The following is a 23,312-nucleotide window of genomic DNA, read 5'->3' as shown; positions in this document are numbered from 1 at the left end:
CATTCTAACTCCAGTAGCATCTTTAATCCCAAGACATCCGACCTACCCTTTGGAAAGATACACTTAATGCACTCAGGATGACAGATAACAAAATGTTGCATTTTAACCAGTCTTTTTCCTTGAACACCTTTTATGCTGTTTCTACTGATTTTTTTGAAACTTTGCAACATTTCCCCAAAGACTGCTTCTCACTAATTTCCTGGCTCTTAAAAAATTCCTTTTCTTCAAGTTTGGTGTCATAATAATACTTCTCAGAGCCTCCAGGGAGAATACCGAGCTTAATTATATTATGGCCACTGTAATTTGGTGGGTCAGCCACACTTACTTCCTTAACCAATTCATATGCTACTCAAGGCTAAACCAAGAGTAACCTCTCTTTATGCTTCAGCAACAAGCTGTTCCAAGAAAGCCGTTGTTTATAGTATTGAGAAACTGTTCCTCCAAGCCACATCCCAGTGTAATGTTCAGTTGGCAAAAAGAAGGTTGTATGTTGTTCAACACGGAAATCTGCCTCATTCGACCACCCAAGAGGGCAGCAAAAATAAGTCACCTAGTAAAGGTGGTCTTTTATACAAAGGTCAAACAGAACTTTACTGGAAACTTTGGGTGGATTGGAAAGTCCTGGCTGAATATAGTGAACTGCATAATTTAACTTGTGCTCAGGTTTTACCATATAAGTGAGGCTTATTGCAACATTGATACATGCTTCATGACGTTTTTTCTTTATGAAACAGTGATTAAAAAAAAAAATGAAGCAAGATGGCTTGTGCAAGATACTGCTTCCTAATCTGGACACAAGCCTAAATCAGCTTCCTTCTCACTCCTGTTTTGTTTTTGTTTTTTTTTCTTTTTCTTTTATTGGCAATTGTCTGTAGTGGCAGCCACCTGCTTTTCCTGCTTTTCGTGATGACAGAAAGGAGGAGAAGAGATGAGGGAAGTAGGAGAGCAAGAGCAGGAGCCTTGGTCATTGTGTTGCTTGTATCAGGTGCAAAATATATTCAGTTAGTCAACTGACATTCTCTCAATTTTTAGAACATTTTTGTTTTTAGTAATTTTGTTACCATCATCAAGGTCATTTTTATACCCATTTTATGATAGAGTTAAGAATCAGGTGTGGTATAGTTAAGGACATTTTATAACTTTAAAAATATAAAACTTTAGGGTGATCATTTGTCCTAGTTTGCTTGAATATAGTTCTGGTCTATGTTCTTTTTTTTTTTTTTTTTTTAATTTTATTTATTTATTTTGACAGACAGAGATCACAAGTAGGCAGAGAGGCAGGCAGAGAGAGAAGGGGAAGCAGACTCCTTGTGGAGCAGAGAGCCTGACGTGGGGCTCGATCCTGGGACTTTGAGACCATGACCTGAGCTGAAGACAGAGGCGTAAGGTACTGAGCCACCCAGGTGCCCCTAAAAGTACGTTTTTAGACAAAAATATCAGTTTTGTTTAGTATATGATTCCAAAGCCTGGCATATAGGAAGATGACACCAGTATGGTCCCTGTCTTCTTGGAGGTTATGGTCTACTTGGAGAGATAAGGCAGTATAAAATGGTTTGTGATACAGTAAAGGATGCAGCTCAAAGACTGTTCTTGGGCTATTTTGTATAGAGCAGAAAAATGGAGTTATATATAGACTATGTTGCACTGTTAATGGTAGAAAGCAGCAGTATATAGAGGGGGTCAAAATAATGCATTTGGGATTTGAGATATGTATAAAAGCCAGAGGGGTGCCATTGACTGATGGAAATCCAACATAAGTCCAACAACTTCCTTAGAGAAGGAAGTTGCAGAATGTAATCAAAAGCACCTATATTTTCTTTTTACTAGTCCCATACATAGAACTCTCAGAAACAATTCTTGATGATGGTGTCTTAAAAATGCAGAACTCTAAGAAATATAAATCATTAAAAAATTAATTTTTTAGATAGGACTAAAATGTTCATTTAGATAAATACATTAACTTTTTAAAGATTCCCCTAATTTTGTTGAAATATTGTACAAATGATATTCTAGTGGTCTTCAAAGACTTAAAGCAATATAACTTCTCAAAAAGAATAACTGAGAATAACTGATCATCATCTAAATTTGGGGTCAACCAACTTTTTCTTAATGGATCAAATAACAAATATTTAAGGTTTTGTGGGTCATATAGGCTCTCTCTGACAAGTACTCAATTCTACTATTGTAGCACAAAAGGAGCCACAGATCATACGTAAACAAATGGTATGACTGTGTTCCAATAAAACTTTATTTATAAAAATAGGCAGCAGGCCAGATTTGGTCTGTAGTTTGCCAATCCCTAATCTAAGTGATTATTACCATATAGTATGTCTTTTTTTTTATTTTAAAGATTTTATTTATTTATTTGACAGAGAGAGATCACAAGTAGGCAGAGAGGGAGGCAGAGAGAGAGAGAGGAGGAAGCAGGCTCCCTGCTGAGCAGAGAGCCCGATGCGGGACTCGATCCCAGGACCCTGAGATCATGACCTGAGCTGAAGGCAGAGGCTTAACCCACTGAGCCACCCAGGCACCCACCACATAGTATGTCTTAAGTATACTTTACTCTGGCCTACAAGTTACATAATATCTACATATGTTGAAGTAGTAGGTATAATTTATTACATGCTTTAAATTCAATTATTTAACTATAGTCTTAAATTTATTTTCCAAGAACCAACCATTGTAATCACAGTGATCTTTTGTTAATATTTTAACATTGCTAAAACAAAAAGAAATGATGTTTTTAACAATGGGTCACCTTTTATATTCAGAAACTCATAAATATATCATACTTAATTCTTTATTTCTTCTATAAAAATGAAGAATAAAGTCCAAGCATTTGCTTTGGACATTTATCCTAAGTGAGGATCGAGATTGAAAAAATATTTTCTCTCTGTTCAATCTGATCCAAGATTCTTTATTTAAAAAGATTCTTTATTTTAAGAGACCATCAGATTGCATATGAATAATCTAAGCAAATTAATATGGGCTCAAAATTTTTGTGCAAGGATGTAAAATCCTTCTCCACACAGCAAAGGGTGTGGAAACACATCTAAAGACACATTTAGTGTCTTTAGGGAGTGTCTGGGTGGCTCAGTCAGTTAAGCATCTGTCTGGTCATGATCCCAGGGTCCTGGGATGGAGTCCCGCATCGGGCTCTCTGCTCAGCAGGGAGCCTGCTCCTCCCTCTCCCTCTGTTATTTCCTACCTCCGTGCTCTCTTTCTCTCAAACAAATAAATGAAAATGAAATCTCAAAAACAAAACAAAACAAAACAACAACAAAAAAGAAAGTACAATCCTGAGATCTGAACAATGGAGCTTAATTCTAGAAGTTACTACTTTAACGTGTACTAGATTACAAATCTAGAGACTTATTTCCAGTGCTCAAACCCCCTCAGGTTTCACATTTCTTCCTCTTTGAACCCAAAGATTCTCAAACTTTCTAACCATCAAAATCTGCATTTGAGAAAAGAGCTGAAATCTCTAAACTAAAAAGACTGGTAAGGTTAAAAGTCAGTTTTCTCAGGGACACTGGCATTTTTAGAGATCAGACTAATAAAAATTTTTCTGTTGAACTTTAAAAAATATATTTCATACATTCTTGCTTTTGTAAATACAACAGCATTAATCATCAACAGCATTAATAGTGTCGTTTCATGTCTCCCTCCCATAGAGAAATTCCATTTAATTGAAATATCATTGGAAAGTGAATGCATTTCTCTTTTTCTATTTTGGCATTTGAGGATTTTTTCCTTTTCTTTTTAATAAGATTTTTATTTATTTATTTGTCAGAGAGAGAAAGCAGAAGCAGGGGTAGATGCGGGCTGAGGGAGAAACAGGTTCCCCACTGAGCAGGGAGCCCAAAGCAGGACTCGATCCCAGGACCCTGGGATTATGACCTGAGCTGAAGGCAGCGGCTTAAGCAACTGAGCCACCCAGGTGTCCCAACATCTGAGGATGTTTTGAAAGAAAGAAATCTAACCCAGGGTGACTAGGTTGGCAAATAGTGCCATGTAGCCCCTCACTTTGTGTTCATGGATAAGCACTACTTCCACTTATGAAGAGCACTTGAACAGGTATTGCCATCCTGACATGAATTCATCAGTCGTGCTGTCTAGACTTCAGGGTAGGTTATGGTATGTTCTTTCTGCCCTACAAATCTGCTGTTTCCTACCTTGCTATCAGTTTCCACTTCTTGGTAAGTCAGCCCCTAGAGTGCCCTCTGTGTTCTCTATGTTTCTAATCTACTCTTCACCATCACTCAGAAACGTGAACATTCTGGGAAAACTAACAGCAAAACATCAGCCTTGTTAAATAATGAAGATTAACTTTACATATAATTCCATGTCAGTATGACTCTGTGTGGCTAACCAACCTCAAACAAATTATTTCGTTTCTCCAGGCTCTAGTTTCCTCAACTGCAGGATGAAAGAGCTAGGTTAAGAGCTTCCAAAGGTCCCTTCGACTTCTAAAAGTTTTATGATTTTATGACTAAAGCACATGGTGCTTAGTGACAGCTATTCTCTTTGAAGCTCAGAAGCCATTTCTGCTTAATTTTGCTTTCTGGGCTCTGTCCCTAAACGTTGATGTTGAACCAACTGCCAGGCAACGAGACGCTAAAGCACAGCGCTATGATCTGAGAGGTCCGCGATCTTTTCTAGGTGTTTTTGCAATCCAAAAAAACTTTGAAAAGCAAAAGCTCTCTGTTAAGTTTAGTGCAAATTTATTTGCCAGCAAATAATATAGACCTGAACTGCTGAGAAGCCTTTTATAGTCTTTCTGGCTTCCACTCAGTTTGCATATTCAGATGTTTTTTTTGTAAATTTATGACAAGGTGCTATTCGGGGCCCCACCACGGTTGCCAGGTAATATGTAATAAGTGAACCATATTGATTCAGTATAAATCAGAAAATCCTAGAATTCTGAAAGCTTATCTTGTCGTGTAAAGGATGGTGAGGGAGAGCAAACCCGATACGTTTCCAAGGATGACTTGAAAGTTTCAAATTTTGCATCTAAGAATAAATGATGCTTGGTATTATTTCCATGACACTTTCATGTGTATTCCTTGATAATTTTCACCATGCATCTTTTAAGTTATTAGCTAATCAAAATATCCAGCTACTAAGAAGTGCCCATTCCCTGTTACCGCTAAATGGAAATGTTATGCATCTTAGTATTTCACAGGCCAATGTTGGGAACAATCAGACAGCCTTGTACCAAATAAAGGAATAAATAAATGGGGAGATATTTGAACCTGCTTAAAAAGTAACCCAGGCACACAAATCCAAAAGCCTTCATTCGCTCCATCTTTCTTTCTTTCTTTCTTTCTAATACTACCAACCTCTATCTGAACGTTTATAATTAATTCATCATAATCCATCAACATACAAAAAGAACATTTCTGGACTTTCCCCAGTTCCTCTGGCTTAATCCGAAGCGGTGCAATAAACATTAGCTTGATGAATGAATCCATCAGTGAATGAATGACACACCTAAAGTCATCTCCCCCCTTTGGAGCTGAGCCATACTACTTTTGCAGATCTACAAAGCACAGGGGAAACATTCAGTGAGTTCCTACACAAAAACCCTCCGGAAAATAGGCTATTCCTCTGAGCTGAATTCCATAGCCCTGCTTTTCGAACAAACCAAAAGTACCTATCTTATTACCATCTATCTTCTGGTTAATAATCCTCTGGCTGGATCCCATCTGGACCTTCTAAGAGTGAAAGGCGAGTTTCAAAGAAAAATGCTTTCCCATCATATGACATAGCCTAGTGGCAGAAGGAACAGACTGACGAGGGGTCAGGGTAGTGAAATAAAGCAGAAGGGGCAAGTCATTTCAACTTTCTACATGAGCAAATCAAACATTGTTTTTAGAAGGAATGAATGTGACTGAGAATGGTATAATATGTGTCACGGAAAACAAGTAAAGTTTTTAAGTGAAGGCTAGTCCTTGGGCATGATTTTGGGCAGAGAGAACAAAAGGGAGAGTCCGTCATACACTTATGTAATAACTACTCTTATTTAAAACTCAGACATATAAGATAGAAACTATTTTTTTTTTCATTAAAAAGAAACTACTTTTTATTTTTGAGTGCTTATTGCATGTCATTAGCACTAATATGAAGAGCATGTTTAAATGTGAAGAATTCAATGAGAAAACAAATGACTACTTTAAAGATTTTCCTGTTAGAGATAAAAGTCTACACATTCTTGGGTGGAGTCAGGATCTGCACTTTTTGAACTTTTTCTTGCTTTCATTTAAGTGAATAAATAAGAACAGATTTTAATATGCATATTAAATACCTAGCAAAGGCAACCTAAGAGACTCATGTAAATATTCAAAGTATACAAACAGTGACAATATTACTCTTTAAGTCGTTTACAGCACATTAATCATGCTATTATGACTAAAGACAAATTAAAAACATGTCATACTTGTTTACCAAAGTTAATTAAATTGCACGTAATGGAGCTTCAGTGGAAAGGGAATGTGGATTTAATAGCCGTAGGGTGCAAAATATTCTCAAACTATATGTTATAAAAATACAAAACTTTATCATTAACTATTTCATATTCTCTGAGCATGTTGGAGGCAGTTACCTATATACATCTGGTGTCCTTGTAGATTTGGATGCAAACTCTATAGTGACTCACTAATAAATGTGATTAATGGATGCAACTGAAATAGAAGTTTTACAGAAGCCTTTCAAAGTAGGGAGAGGACTGTGGGTTGTGTAGCTGTGTTTACTGAGGGGTCTCAGTGACCCTTTTTTGGAGCAGAGTCATATTTTGCAGCTTAGAAGGTATTAAGCCAATCTCTTGGACTCCATTGTTTCTGGTGATTCAGCACTGTTTCCTGATGCATATTTTACTGATCCATCATTTTTAGGTATCTTGGTCTCTATGTCTTACAAATGATGTGGACATAAGCAAGAAACTAGTATAAAGTGAACATTAACAGAGCACCACAAAATTAGGTAATATTGTACCTACAGAAAGCTTTAGCGGGGTTGCTTTGCAACTCTTGAATGTCCCTATGATATGACACAGATGAAAGCTCAGTAATAAAAAACATGGGGAGGAGGGTAGACCGAATTAAATACTAAGAACGTGGAGTCATTCCGAGCAGGCTTTGCTGCCCCGTGAGCAGTGAAGGTCCGCTGTGTGCCTGAATAGCCCAGCATCCACGCCCTTTTCCTCCAGGAAGAACACTTCAACTTTCCTCTGCGGCACTACCCCTTCCACGCTTGGCTTCAGTGCTTTGGCCTACGCTGATCTCTGCCCCTAGCTCCAGAGAAGGGCGAGTGACCCATGCCTGGCCAATCATGGCGGCACATGTTCTGAAATCCATGAGTGGCCTCGGTTACAGGACTTCTGTTGGAACTCTTAGGAAAGAGCAGCTCCTACTCCTCCGGATTTGGGGGTGAGCCTGGAGCTGCTATGGTGTGCGCCAGAGAAGAAAGTCTGCCCAAGAATGAAGCTAACATAAGGGAAAGCCCCAAGGCAACACAGGGGAAAGCAAAGCTGAGAGTTGTTTTGTTTTGTTTTTGGAGTAAGCCCGTTTGAACTGAGTTTCTGTTTTTCCTAGGATCTTCTCCCCTTGCACGCATTTTTCAATTGTTTCTAGATTCAATTCTGAAGTTGTCTTGCCCTCTGGATGAGGAAAATCTCCCAAATCCCCTACAAGGGGAAGCAGAGCAGTCATGGCTCCTGAAGAAGCCAACTGGTTACAAAGAAGCACCATAGGGCCGGGGCCTGGCCATCAGTCCCTGTTGTCTACCATAGAAAGAAACTCTGAATCCTTCGCTGAGTACACACAACCCTTTATGAGTACTGTCCCTCGCCCCAGTTTATATGTCTAGCCTTATCTCAATCCCCATGATGTTTCCTACCTCAAGAGCTCTTGTCTCTTTTCTGCCAATGCCCTTTAAGATTCGTTCCCCGTGTACCAGGTAATTTATTATTTCCCCTCCCTCATTATATTTTCCTCATATCCCTATTGCTTTTCCTGCTCACCATCCATTCCTTGTGGTCAGAGCACTCTGACTTTCCTGGGGGGAACTACCTTCCACCCTCCAGGTCCTGTGTTTTGGGTTGGGTTCCATAGATGGATCCTGTTCAGTACCTAACCCACGTTACACATTGTCTCCTGGTCCATGTTTAATGATAATTTAATAGCAAGTCTCCAAAAGTGATAGTGTGTGGAGCAGGCTGTACTGGTTAAAATCACCAAGATACCTAAGCATATAGTTTTTGATGAAGCAAAACAAAAACAAATACACAAGCAAATAAAAATCACCTAGCCATATATCAGAAGGGGTAGACATGATGCCAAACAAATACTTCTGGTAGGATTAACATAAGCAAACAGCCTAAGACAGTCTGAATATTAGTGTCTTCACACATATCATCGATTTTGTTCTACCTCTTGTTTCCATATTCGATTCAAAATTGTGAGCTTGCCATTTTCTCAAGTAAAATCTTCTTAGGGTTATCAACAAGTTACATCAACGTTCTACTTTACTAGTAGTGTGTTTCCCAGATTCAAATATAAACAACTGGGACCCCTCCCGGTGGGGTGCAGGGATAGAAGCACATGCCCATGTAGCCCTAACATTAGTGTCACCAGTTTAATATAGTCTCCACCATTTAAAGATTCCTTTCTGTCTGTTGACAACTCTTTTGCCATTGAGTTTCTCGCCTGGGTGGCATTTAAGCTATATTTAAAACTTACATCTTGTTTATATATGCTCTTGAGCCAGAACCTTTGATTTCCAGAAAGGAATTTGCTGATCTCTTCCTTCCCCACTAAAAAATTACTGATGTTACAGTAATTGCGTCTACGACTGTCACTGTTGATCTCTTCAAAGGGTTGATACCAAATGCAAAGCTTAGATAGCTTGGCTTTGCTTCTGCTTTCATCCAAAATAAAAGTCAAAAAGGTTATATTCTACATTTAGTCTATGCATTTACACTTATATACCTAAACACTGTCTGATTAGGTGTATCATTTTGGGGAAAAGCTTATCTTGAGCAATATTTCGTTCAGCCACACCGGATTCTGTTATACATATGCATACATGTAAACATGTAAGTATTACATATTTTTAAAGCATGTAGTATAGTTATAGACAATAAAACTGAGCAGTGAAATACTTTTCTTGAGGGAAGAATTAAAAATACTGGCCCATTAAATGTCATCCAAAACTAATGGGAAAAGAAAAGAAATTAGACATTCATGCAACTGAAACATGAACGTCGGGGTCAACCAAGTTGTGCCCTGGTCATTAATGAAAAATTAATGGTCACTTTGTATTTTATAACTTATAAAAAAGCATTATTTCCCAATGTTTTCAGTCTAATATAGCCAAATAAGGGTATATTTCTTCATCCAAAACTGAATCTAAATTCCTGTTAGATAATGTCAATGTACATAATTATCCCAAAAAACACAGTAAAAACTTTTGATGGAGACAAAAAATTAACAAGACTTATTTTCAATTACTAAATATTTTGTGAAAAATTAAATGTATTCTGATGCAATATCATCATTCATCTTTAATAACTTATAAATTTTCAAGTGCCACAATAAATTCAAATTAGCACAATTATGGGATTAAATTTTCTACGGTGTTTTCCAACTGTCACCCAAGGCAGTCATAATTTAACTATGAGTCTGTTTTGAACTCATTTATATTTCAACCCATTAAATGTCTGGTATTTAAAATTAAGTGTAACGAATTATAGAAAGGGAAAAAATTAAATTGTAGAAACAAAAAGCTTACTGGCAAGCTTCATCTGGAAGTTTAACGGCAAATGTGTGGCTAAGACTAACTCATGGGTACAGGAAAGGTCTCACTTTTCATACGATATCCAACAATGTGACTAAGTGCCTCCCAGAAATTTAGAATTAGAAATGCAAAGGTTAGATAAAGTTAAAGGTCATCCCCCTACAGGCAAGAGGGGGCCAGCTCCCTACCAAGTTTCTAGCAGACCTGCTTCCCTAGGGCACATCATAAAAGTAATTTACTGACAACTCACCTTACCAGGGGTCATTGGGGGCCTCAAGTCTTCTGGAATTCACTTTTAAGAAGCATGATTAAGTGGGGACAACTACTGGCCCTAAAGTATTTATGCTGAGAACAAATGTCTGTCAGAATTAAATTCTTTGTGTGTGGTGGTTTCAGACTTAAAAAAAGATGTGTGGCCTGATGAAAAGCACATATATTCTATTCACCAAATTAAATCTTAGAATGAATATTGGTTAATTGATTTATTAGGTTTTAAAAAAATACTCCAGAAATCCAAACAGACAACACAGCCTAATAAAGTGGAGAATGGATTTACCAAGTTAGTTAAATCCTTTTCAATCTTTTCTAGCCCAGTTTTGTCTTACGCTGGAGGAGAAAAAGCATTCACATTATTTCAAAGAAAAATGAAAATGTCATTTAAACCGAGCCAAGAAAGTTGACTTACTTTAAAATTTTTGCAAGAAAATCGATTTCCTGATTAAAACAAATCTCCAGCTTTTCGTGTTTTTGATAGTGTTGACATGAACTATTTGGTTTAATATTAGGTTGAGATGGCTTTTCACATTTAAAAAAAATTACTAAAGGTTAAAAGTGTGCAGTGGACAAAATTAAAGCAGATTGTCTGACACTGTGTGTGGGATACAGCCCTGATCTCTACAGTGCACGGAAGCAAAGCTGGTACTTTGAATTGCACAGCACACATCTCAGTAATAACAGGGGATGAGGCATACAATTTCAAGGAACACCCACAATGAAAATTAGTCTTTCCAAACAGAGAATTGTTTTGGAAAAAGTTAGGTTAATTGGCACCATGGGATTTCTCTCAAAGAAACACTGAGCACTGAAATCCTTACAAGTGCAAGTAAAATGATCAAGCATTACCCTTTGTCCCTTTTCAATTTTTCACATCTAGTTTATTCTATCCACAACCAAAATTAACTTTTGTAGTTTCCCAGGCAGGTAGAAAAGGAGATCATGTGTTGCCAGCTGAATTTATAGCCTGAAGGACTGGTTAGTTAAAGGAGGTTCGGTTGCCAACAACAATGAAGAAACTCACTGAGTCTATCTGGGAATACTCTACTTCGGAGAGTAAATTATGGGTACTTTATGAGTCAAGTCATTATTTTATAATTTAAATAGTTAAAAATTCCCTGCAACAACATTTGCATGTCCCTCTTATTAGAGGTCCGTAGTTTTATATTCTGTCATCGCTTTAATCCTCTCAACTTCAAGATACCTGGAATTGTCTTCTTGTATGCTAAATCTGAGTATAATAAAACTTAAAAAAAATAATCCTCTGACCCCTTTCTCCACTTAAATTTGCATTTCCCAAGGAGGTATGTGTGCCTGTGCGTGTGCACACATACAGTATTTGTCTGTGGTTACTATTTTCAGGAATTATCATTTACAGCTGGCGTAGACTAAGCCCTCTTCTTAATATTACCACAATTGATATTTTCCTGTCATTTACAGCCTTTTGCTGGAACCCATTAGTGTCCTGTGCTGCTAATGTACCAAGTTTGAAAATTCGCTCTTTAAACCTATAGAAGAGAGGTATAAATTCAGTAAACAGCATATGTAAAAATGTTTATATTTAATAAGGTAATTTTTTTTCCAAGATTTTTTATGTATTTTTATAGAGAGAGAGACTGAGCATGAGTGGTGGGGGCAGGGGTAGGGAGAGGGAGAATCTTAAACAGGTTGCACACACAGTATGGAGCCTGATGTAGGGCTCGATCTAACGACCTTGAGGCCATGATGTGAGCTGAAATCAAGAGTCAGAGGGTTAACCAACTGAGCCATCCAGGTGCCCTAACAGGGTAAATTTCTAAACATTCCTCCAAGTATTGACGCACCAAAAGTTGGAACTGAAAGGAACCTCACCTATTGCTGATTCCTTCATTTGCAGATGAGAACTTAAAGCTTGAGTAGTCAATGACTGACTGACCCATGGGCACAAAGCACATCTGCAGCAGAGCTGGTGCTAGAAGTCAGTACTCTTTATGTCTGCTTTACCTATACCTCTATGTCCCTGCTCCCTCCCTTGTCACTCCTGGTCTACTCTCAATGAGGCTGCTGCTGATCTTGTTTCAATAGTTCATCAGATCATGTCACTCTTCTGTTCAAAATCCTCCAGTGATTCCCCGTTCCACTTGACGTAAAAGCCAAAGACCTTCAAACATGCTAAGTCCCTACATTAAACAATGCATGCTTCCCATCCTGACCAACACACAGATGCACAACTCTGTGACCTGACCTCCTAGAACTAATTTTCTCTTCCTTCCCTCAGCTCTGGACTGGTCTTCTCCTCAGCCCACTTTAAGGTTATAATCTGTCTTCACCTATAGACTTGTTGGTTTGAAAACTTACCACCCTATTAATCCCTATACCTTAAAACATTCTCCTGCCATTATAAACTGAAACCTGAAGTCTCACTTCATGCTGAGTTACGTAGCTTTTAAAAGTTTAACCAGAGTAACAATGACCACACAGAAAGGTGAGGGCACTTACTGGCCAGTGTGGTAGGATGCCCAGTAAGCTTTGCACTAGCAGACGCTGATGGCGTTTCTGCATCAGGACAAAGGAGAATAACAAAAAAAATCAGAATAAAGCAAAGTAAGCCCCACTCTCCAAGCCTGGGCAAGCAAAAAGCCTCTAGCGCCTGAGTCACACCGATGGCTTCTCTTCCCTATCATTCCCATGGATACAGTTGGAGACTTGCACTGCTTTCAATTTCATGGAATTTGGGGCTAAAGAGGACCCATTAAACCAAGTCCCCTGACTTCAAAGATGAGGATGCAGAGAGCCCAGAAGGTTAAGGCAGACTGTTCCAAGTCCCAGAACTGGCAAAACTGGTACCCTAGTCTTGGCAGTGGATGAGTGCTATTGCCACACAGTGAGGTGGGATATGACAGGAATATAACACAGTAGGGATCAAAGGTGTTAAAAATTGATGCTGTCACCAGAGGTTTTCCTTAGTAGTGCCGGTAATAATTATTTACAAGGGAAGAAACTCACTGAGTCGTTCATGTCCAAAAGTTGTGTTTTATTTTTGTTTGTTTCTGTGCAGAAGTTTTATATGAATTGACTTTAAATCAAAGCCAAAAACTTAAAATAGACACACACCCACACACCTACACCCTCCCACCCACACACACTCATATACAAGCTTCCTTGGACAAGGAGATACTGTCTTTAGGCTGCAATTAAGGAGCTATGCCAGCTATTGGATAAATCTTTTTCAAGCTAGGCACATTACTGCGAGTCACAAAATCCTAAGATCAGCCCCAGGTGACACGCACAGAGACCCTGGGTGTAAATACATTATTGATGTCATGGGGTTAATCAGATCTTCCAAACCCCTGGAGTTTCCGAACTTCCAAACAGAAGTTTAAATAGTGGTTAAAAGGGGAGGGGGAAAAAACCCCACAGCAGACTGGATAAGAGAGAATGAGCTACCTGGCTTTTTCAACCTCAGGTCATAGGCTTGAGTCCAGTCTAAGCTTAGGAACTGATAACTTATGACAGATGTTCGGTGACCTGTATGTGAGAGGGAAGTCAGTTCAAGCTTTGTTTCACCTTTCCTGAACAGGTGTGTTCACGTCCTTCCAACAAAGATGTTTGAACTGTGAGAGCCTCATCATCAATTCTTTCGGAGAATGCCCAAGATTTAATGGGAATTAAATTTGGTTATCTTTTTATCCTTTTTAGAGTAATGTTTTCCTAATTTTTTCTATACTCAAGAGTCTTCCATGGTCACTGTATACACTGGTTTTCTTTTTTTTTTAATGTGTTTTTTTTTAACAGTTTCGAACTTTTGGCTAATGGTTCGTAGAACAGATGTGTTTTCCCTATCTAGAAATAGACTGAGGTCGGATGTAATTTTATTTAGGTTTGTGATACACTTGGATCAAAGGTGCTTTAGGATAGGAGGCTGGTTTAGAAATACCTTATTAAAAAATTTTTTTTAAAGTAAAGAATTTAGCTACTCTTAAAGAGAAAGCCAGAATATTTGATATTTAGATGTTTGAAAGGAATCATCTTTTCTGAAGAATTTTTTAACAATATGTAAATTTTTAAGATCCTTTTGTCATAACATTTTTATATGAGCTTCAGTTTATTGGGTTCAGTTCACAATCAGATTAAATGATTGTAGTTTCTAGCAATGATGGAATTAAGTTCATTGATCTCTTTTTCTGTTCCTGTTCTACTACAATGTATATGACAGAATAATTGGCACATATTTTATCTTAAAGAACTATTTTTTACAGATTTTCAGTGCTATGAAATTTAGGCATGTGGAATTACGCATTATTTTAAAATGAGTGAATGGATGACCTTAAAATTAAATTATACATGTCATGCCCAGATAGAGTAAAATAGAAATTCATTGGCTAAAGGATTCAAATTTTACCTCCCTTTTGATGTTAATTCCTGAGAGACATTGTGACCACATGTGTTGTTACCTGGTATCACAAAGTCATGCTGAGATAGAAAATTAGATGGTTTAGAAAAAGATTTTCTCAAGCTTTTCTCATTATGATATATTATAGAATGACCTCAATAAATGGCACTTTTTTTTTATTTTTCAAAGCATATTTTGACAAGCAAAGTCCAAAGTTGATTTTATATCAAGGTAGTGACTCAGTTTTTAAAAGCACTTTAAAGGGGCACCTGGGTAGCTCAGTCAGTTGTGTATCCAACTCAGGGTCATGAGATTGAGCCTAACATCGGGCTCCGGAGTGGGCATGGAGACTGCTTAAGACTGACTTATTTAACTTTGGTGTTTTCCTTTAAATTTCTCTCTTCCCTGATTTCATGGTACGTTTTACCGATCTGCTATTAAAAAACAAACAAACAAAATTGTGGAGCAGTACGCTATGTCATGACATTACATGGTAACTTCGTAGCAACTCTGCCCAAGTGCTTTCCTCCCAAATCCGGAGAATCTACATCTATGCTTGGAGCAATAGTTGCAAGTGGGCAAAAATATGAGCCTTCTTAGTTTTCAGTCCCAGTATATTTCCTTTGCAAATCCTACAATTTATTAACTCTACGGCAGATTGACACAAACCATGTTCCAAAACAAACACACAAAAAGACCTTCATTACTATAATATCCAGGTTGAGAGAAACTACTGTGGCAGCACAGAAATTCTAGTGAGAGGCTGTGGCCGTGCTCGGGGGTCGCCGCACTGTGCTTCGTCATCCTTAGGCATGTTCTCTGAGAACCCCCAGGAAGGGACTTTGTGTTAGGAGGCAGGTACCAAGGCCATCCATCTACTGTCTAGAGCTGATGTCGCAAAAGTGAAGGTTTTGTCTTTCTTTAGTTACACACTGAAATAAAAGTATGTTCTAGCTTTTTCTTTTTGAACTAAAGAAAACTCACACACATACATCAACATAACTTTGTTTCCCTGGGTCTGCCATGTAATTTTGTTGCAAAGGCTAACACTATTCCACAATTTCCGTAGGTTACAATTCAATCCCATATTAAGGGGGCTGTTATACACGAGGGCATCTAGTTAACAGTGGACCCTGGAGCCTGTGAGTCATTCTGGGGGCTGGTCTTGTCTTCCCTCCTCCCCCCACCCTTTTCATGTTAGAATGATAGATGATAAGAGCTAAAACTCCCAAAGCATTTCAGATTCATGTGACATTGGACATATGAAGTGTGAGGTGCAACCTTTTATTATCTCTGTTCTGCAGATGAAGAGGCTAAGACTAGAGAGACTACCTCACTTGCCTAAAGCCAAATCACCAGCTCATGGTGTGGATGCAGTGATGGGAGCCCAAGTTTGTATGCTTGATGCCAGATCTAGGCCGTCAGCTCACTGTCCTGCTGGGACGAACATCGCCCATCACCAATCACAGCTTCTTTTTTTAGTTTAGTTTAGTTTTTTTTTTTTTTAAAGAGTTTAGTTTAGGGTTTTGTTTGTTTGTTTGTTTGTTTGTTTTTTAAATTAATTTATTTGACAGAGAGAGAGATCACAAGTAGGTAGAGAAGCAGACTCCCTGCTGAGCAGAGAGCCTGATGTGGAGCTCGGTCCCAGGACCCTGGGATCATGACCTGAGCTGAAGGCAGGGGCTTTAACCCACTGAGCCACCCAGGTGCCCCCCAATCTCAGCTTCTTGAACATACTTCTGTCTTTCCTCCTGAGCAGTTAGCTGACTAAAGGCAGAGAGCAGCAGAGCACAGGGGTTTCAGAGCATGGCATCAGATAACTGCCTTGGAAATCTGGCTCCCGTGCTTGCTAGTTGTGTTAGCCTGGGCACTTTGCCTAACATTGGGCCTCAGTCTCTTCATCTGTGAAATGGGATAGTAATACATGCCTCACAGGGTTACTGTCAGAATTACAGGGGTCATCTATGTTGTGGCTTAACAAAGTAAGAGCTTAAAAAAATGACAGCTATGATTAGTAAGAATGAAGACTGTAGGATACTTGCTAACAACACAGCTTGCTTGAGGTCTGTAGTTTTGAGAAAGAAAAGCTATTCAATGGCTCAAAAGGGAGTGCTATGCTCCCTTCTACCATTTACAGGTAGCTTTGTGATGCCTGCTATTTTCTTTGCTTTAGATAAGACAGCTCCTGGGAAGCAATGACAGGTGGTATCAACAATCGCTCTTCTCTCTTCTCTTTCTAGTCAGATACTCTGAAGTGGTAGCAGGCACGTTCAGACAGAGGATTTTTACAAGTGGCAGAGTCTTTCTCTAGGGTCCAGACTTTTTAGTTTTCCCCTTGTTTTAATGATTACCATAGACTTCTGAGATTTATAGGCTCTATTTCCTCTGCCCTTCAGGTCTTAGATAAATATAAAGACATTAATGTAAGAACTTTCCTCACCTCCACTGTGACTTATGGGACCTAAAATGCAGGAGAAAGCAGGCCTTTCTCTGCTCAGCTGGAGGGACATTACAGCTGCCTCTTCAGTTTCTGTCTCAGTAAAAAACGTGATGCACGATGGAAAAGAATTTATAGATTAAACTGGCTTATACTGGCATATAGTACATATATACACATCTATATTTATCAAATGTTTTATCAATGAGATTGCAAATGCCAAAATAAACACATAAGAACATCAGAAATGAAAACTAACTTAAACCAAACAAAAAATGACACTGATTATTTCTCATCAGCAAGGGACTTTTTGCTTTACATTAAGATAATTGCTCCATGGACATTACTACTAGATTTGAAATGAGATTCAACTTATTTAAAAATTTAAAACTACATGATTCAGAGCGTATAGGGCATTTTGATATAAAGTATCTGTGACACTCAATTAAAGAAAAATAGTTGGGCTTAATGCCATGTCATTACTACCTTGATATGAAAAAATAACTGTGGCCCAAATTTTACTTGCAGCTGTGCATTTTGCTTACATTTTAACTTAATAGTTTGGAACCAGAATGTTAAACCACAAAGAAAGGGAAGGCATTAAAAAGTTTTTATTTGGGGGCAGACTATTTAATGAACTTTCTAACCACTTTCAGAATGAAGTTGTCTAATAGTTATTCCCACCACTCATACATAGCAATTCTCTTCGAATGCAGTAATTTGATTGACCCAAAACTTCAAAAATGCCACATATACACTTGGGTGTTTTAGGATGGTGGTTCTTCTATTGCAATATTTACCAAAGATATTTTACGGCTTTCTTCCAACCTAAAGTATGCTTAAGAGCTGACTTCTAATGATTTTCTGAGAAAGTATTTGACACACGGTTGAATCATCGACATACACATTTGCGTGCACGCTATATACCCACTGCTACTTTCGATAAGCAAATTGCTTTTTCTTCTGCCCTGACTTATTTCACTAGAGCAATATACTAGCATTTCATGGGCTGCCATAAGACAGCAAGTTGAAGGCAGAGGAAAACACAAAAGGTTAGGTCTCTGACAAACTTTAGAGAAGTAGGACATCCACCCCAATGGGTTGATGAGCCCTTGGATTTCATTAAACTTTCGATGCTCATAATTATGCGTGTGATTTACAAGCATGTGAAATCAGAGGCTGCCCCACTGGGGCTTGCCCCGGCACACCCTGCGTCCTCCTCCTCATACTCCCCTGGCTCCCGGGCGCCCGGGCCACTGTCTCTCAAGAGTCCCACCTCAATGGGCTCAGTCACCCGGACAATCAGCAGCTTTCAGCCTTATGTCCTCCCCTCCCCTGGTAAAAGGATTGCTTCAAAAAGCATCTTTTGAAATGAGGATCCAAGTAGATAGAAAGGGACAGGAGTCCAGTCACACTTGTTCCAATGATAGACAAGTCTTTCGGCATTGTCTGCTGCATGCTGCTAGCCCAGAGGGCTGCTGTGGGTGTGAGCCTCTCCGTCTTCTGGCCGCTCATGAGAACTGAGTGGCAGAGAAAGCTGTGTGTTGGTTTCCTCAAGAGGCCACCCTGTGGGTAACAGGTGCAGGCTTGTGCTTCCTGCACACACACAAAGCTAAGGCTGACTTTCAGATCCTTGGTAGTCAGAAGCTTGGTAAAATTACGCTAGAGTAACTTTTGGTGTCCTCGTCATTTTTACAGGGGTCTACATATTTTAGGGGCAGGGATGACAGTTTGCCAACTAGCTGAATACCAGGTTCCAAAAGGAACAAAAATGGGAAAAATTTAGAGGCAAAGAAATTGTCCAATTAGAATTGTTGAGATTTTACAACATTCTTTTTCAAAACTTTATATCAAGAATCTTATATGGTGCAAGAATGAACTCCTCTTCTTCCTCAAAGTGGACAAGTAATACGTATAGGCCAAGGAAGTGACAAATGACAAATGACAAAAAAAGCGACAAATAACAGCTAATATTCAACCATTTGCTCCCCATGGACATTTCAGTAGTAGCACTTAGGCATAGTCTGGGCAGGGAAATGTGTCTCATTCAATGTGAAACTGACCCAGGCATTTAGTTCGGTCTAGATCAGGGGCTCTCAAATTGGCTACACGTTGAAATTGCTTGGGAAAGCTTTAAAATCATACCAATACCTAGGTACCAATCCCAGATAGTGCAACTTAATTTGGGCAGCAGAATTTTTTAAAGGTTTCAGGCAATTATACTGTTCAGCCATTCCTGAGAACCACTGGCTTGTCATTCCCAAGGACTTCAGATATATGAAGCTGATTCGAGCACTTGCCAGAAGGTCTGACTCAGAATTCAGCTATAAGCTCAATTTAAAGATTTCAAACTACCAGTATCCTTTTTTTTTTTTTTTTAAGATTTTATTTATTTATTTGACAGAGAGGGAGAGAGAGATCACAAGTAGACAGAGAGGTGGGCAGTGAGAGAGAGGGGGAAGCAGGCCCTCTGCTGAGCTGGGAGCCTGATGTGGGTCTCAATCCCAGGACCCTGAGATCATGACCTGAGCCGAAAGCAGAGGCTTTAACCCACTGAGCCACCCAGGCACCCCTCAAACTACCCAGGGACATAGATAGTATGATTTTTAAAATTTCTCCCTTTGGGATAAAACAGCAACAACAATAACAAACAAAGCATGTGCACACTCATACACACACATACACACCCACAAATGAAGATTTTAAAGGCTGTTCACCAGTTGAACACTTGGGTCATTCTTCAGTGTATTAGTGGTTAGCTTATACAGTGCACTACAATCAAAAATCTATGAAATCACTACATCCTTTTAAAACAGTTTTCTGACTCCCTCTTCACTTGGCAATTTCACAAAGCTCAGTCTTTTAGGATTTGAGCTGTTGTGAATGGAATCATCTCTTCCCAAACAAATGACAGTTTAAATTCACAGGGCATGAGAATTTATTCCATTCATCCAACTCAACAATGTATTTCCTATAGCAAAGACAAGTCATTTCTTTAGCTTGTTTAGCATTTTTGCATATAACTTGGGTTGGACAGACATAGACAATTACACGTACTGAAATCTCCCACAATATAGGCAGCACAATATGGGTGTTTAAAAATAAGACACCCTATTTTAGCTTCAGACAGGACCACTTAGGGAAGAGTTGTCTAAGTTCCCTGGATGACTGGCTGTGTTGATGGCACCTCTCTGAAGTAGCTTTAAGAATCAGGGCTACTAAAGGTTCGAGGACACCAAGCATGTTCTGCTTCTTGCCACAAAAATGTCAGGCCTTTACCAGGTGACAGAAATCCCTGTTGATTCTTAATTGACAATTAGCAGAAACGGAATTCCAGATTCCCTTACAGCAAGCACTAGCTTTCAGAAACTCTTATAATCAGGAATTCCTCTTTATGTTTGTTTTAATATACTCAGACGATCATTAATTAATATCATGGGGGGATCTCCACTGTGGTTTGTCTTGTTTTCATTTCAAACATATGAAGGTTAGGTCGAGTATACATTATTAATTTCTGTGATCTGAGTATTGCAATCAATACTTTAGTCAGTTAATAAGGCTTTATGCCTTCTCTTAGAATTTTAAAACTGAAAGAAGAGAAAGTAATAATTTATGAAATTGCTATTTGTATTATTTACATAAAATGATTGTTGACAAGCACAGAATTCTGCCATGAACACACGAACTATTCATATATCAAGAAGCCTGAAAAAATTACTGTGAAATAGGTGTGAAAATTTTTTTACTTCAGAAGTCTCTAAGGGGCATATCACAAAAATCAATGGTATGATCAACTCATGAATGTGTTGGCATCCACCCCATCATACCAACAGTGGCCTCTTCTAATACTTCCAATTCATGACTTGCGAGGGAAGTTCCATAGAGCCTAAGATAAAGGAGAGTTGTAGCATCACCTACCTGAGGTAACAAGGCTGTCATCTCATTACTGGCTATACAGTATACACTCGACTCTGCCGTGATAGGTTCCTATCTTATTGACATCACTAGTCCCAAACTCCAAAAGAATTCAAATATTGAACTTTAAAAAATAGGTTATATTATGTATTCTACAAATGTAGAATCACAGATTTTTGAAGTTTATTTTAAGCCCTGTAAGGCCTGGAACTGTCGTAGGAAATAAGGGACAATGAGGGTTCTACAGAATTTTCCAGAGGCTTGCAGAACATACCAACTGCCGAATCACGGCACAGTCAAAATCTGGCTTATACAATTTTATTGCATGATGAAATATCTGCAGGTCGGAGAAGATAAACTTTCGTTCACTACCCCAATGAATGGGCGTGAGATGAAACAGACACACTCTGAAGGAACCCCAAGAAAAGGCTGCCATTACTTAGGCAGGTAAACTGGTAGAAATGAGAACATTAGTTCTTCACTTCTTACAATGAAACTGAGCCCATTTCTTACACCTACATTTTATCATGCCTTATCTTTTTAATACCAATATTTTGATTCAAATATTTAAAAGCTGTATGTCATTCTTTCAAATACTTAAAAATATACTCTAAAACCATTGGCAATGTGTATCAGGGTTTATGTCCTTTGTCTCAGTAATGCTCTTTCTGTGAAGGGACATTAAGGAAGTCATGCATGATCAGGTTAAATAATACACAGGAGAATGATAAATCACATTACTTACACTGATAAAAAGAAAATACCGGAGTCACTCTAAATGTCTCATAATTAGGAAATTGAATACCCAGAAGAGACAAAAACTAAGTTTTTGAGAGAAGTTTTCAAATCTGGTAACATACTCATGACATACTCTTATGTCAAAAAAAAAAAGAAAGCTAAAAAGATGTATATATGATTGGATTTCAATTTTATTTTAAAGCTGCTTGGGAGAAAAGTAAAAAGAAAACATGTTCTTGTATGTTTCCACATTTATTAATATGGACCTATATTATCTTGGAAGTCAGGATAAATTCATCTAATTTTATTATAAAAGCTGGAAGTATATCAAAATGTTAGTAGTAGTATTCTTTAACTGATGAGATTATAGGGGATGATTTTTAAAATACATTCCCCCAATTTTTTCTTTCATAAAGAGTACATATAACTTTCACAGTAAGAAAAATACACCGCAGGGTGCCTGGGTGGCTCAGTGGGTTAAGCCTCTGCCTTCGGCTCATGTCATGATCCCAGAGTTCTGGGATGGAGCCCTCCATCGGGCTCTCTGCTCGGCGGGGAGCCTGCTTCCTCCTCTCTCTCTCTGCCTGCCTCTCTGCCTACTTGTGATCTCTGTCTGCCAAATAAACAAATAAAATCTGTAAAAAGAAATACACTGCTAGTGAGTAATATACGTGCTGCTGCATCTTAATTCTTTGCTCTTGTACCTATCAGAACACATTTCAAAATGTACTTATTAAAGTCTTATATGCAAAACACTAATGCTTCATTTTAAGAGTCTTTTGGTGATTTTGCTGTGAATTCTAATGAAAACTTTTATTGGGAGAAAGTTGAGACTACTGACTTGAACAGATTTTCCAAATGATCTGTGTGTTGGTGCTGAAGCCCTTTTCCATAAATGATCATACGTACCATCAAGTACTTCTCTTATGCAGGATTTCTTGGTGACAGAGTCACAACACACACCTGAATTTGGGTGCTACCAACAACATGGAATATATAATCTCTGTATTCTAACTGAATCATCCTAATTATTTTATTTTATTATTTTTTTTTTCATCCTAATTATTTTAGATGGCAGGTAATGAATCGACATCAGGAATGTGCCTGTTTTTTCCTGGCTTATTTCTTCTGGTTTTGATATCCGTACCTTTGAATAGAGCTCCACAAAGCAAGGAGTTCATTTCTATATGAGTAGAATATGCATCCTCCTTTGACTTTTCTCCCCAGGTAAGAAGTACAAAAGACAACCAGTTCTTCTCAAATCGCACTGCTACTTTGTTTCATTCTAAATTAGTCATGAGCTATTGAATGTGCCTCAATTTTAAAATGTCAGTTTACTTTACAGCTTCGTACTGCTAATAATATAACATATTATGCTCTTGTCAAACTTGACAGTGATTTTATGTATATACTAGGACATTATCTAACATGAGAATCCAAACTGGAGAAGTGAGAGAAAGCAGCATATGCATATGTAATATAAAAATGGCTAACTATCGATGAAAACATTTGACTTACCTGTAAAAACATTGTACAAGGAAGTCATAGTAAAGGTAGCATTTTTTTATGAGAGACACAAAAACAGATGCAGTAAACGAATGCTTTGCTGTTGCCAAACCGAAAGACCTCTTTGTTTCTACCAGCAAGTGCAGATACACAATTCTAAGTATTATGCCTAGTAAACAACATTTAAACACATACTTTATAAAACCAGGTATTGTTTTCAATGTGTAAATTACACAAGGAAAGCATGTCAAGATATCAACCTGATGGCACTGTTTA

General features: G+C 38.3%; 1 protein-coding gene across 1 annotated transcript in view; it reads right to left on the bottom strand.

Annotated features, from left to right (window-relative positions):
* The window catches only part of HHIP (hedgehog interacting protein), a 65,106-nt gene that overhangs the window by 28,249 nt on the left and 13,545 nt on the right, over positions 1 to 23,312 (bottom strand). The gene's annotated exons all lie outside the window — the stretch shown is intronic.

The sequence above is a fragment of the Mustela nigripes genome, chromosome 1 (genome assembly GCF_022355385.1).
Source record: "Mustela nigripes isolate SB6536 chromosome 1, MUSNIG.SB6536, whole genome shotgun sequence".
Classification (NCBI taxonomy): Eukaryota; Metazoa; Chordata; class Mammalia; order Carnivora; family Mustelidae; genus Mustela; species Mustela nigripes.
This window is presented reverse-complemented; position numbering and strand designations above follow the sequence as displayed.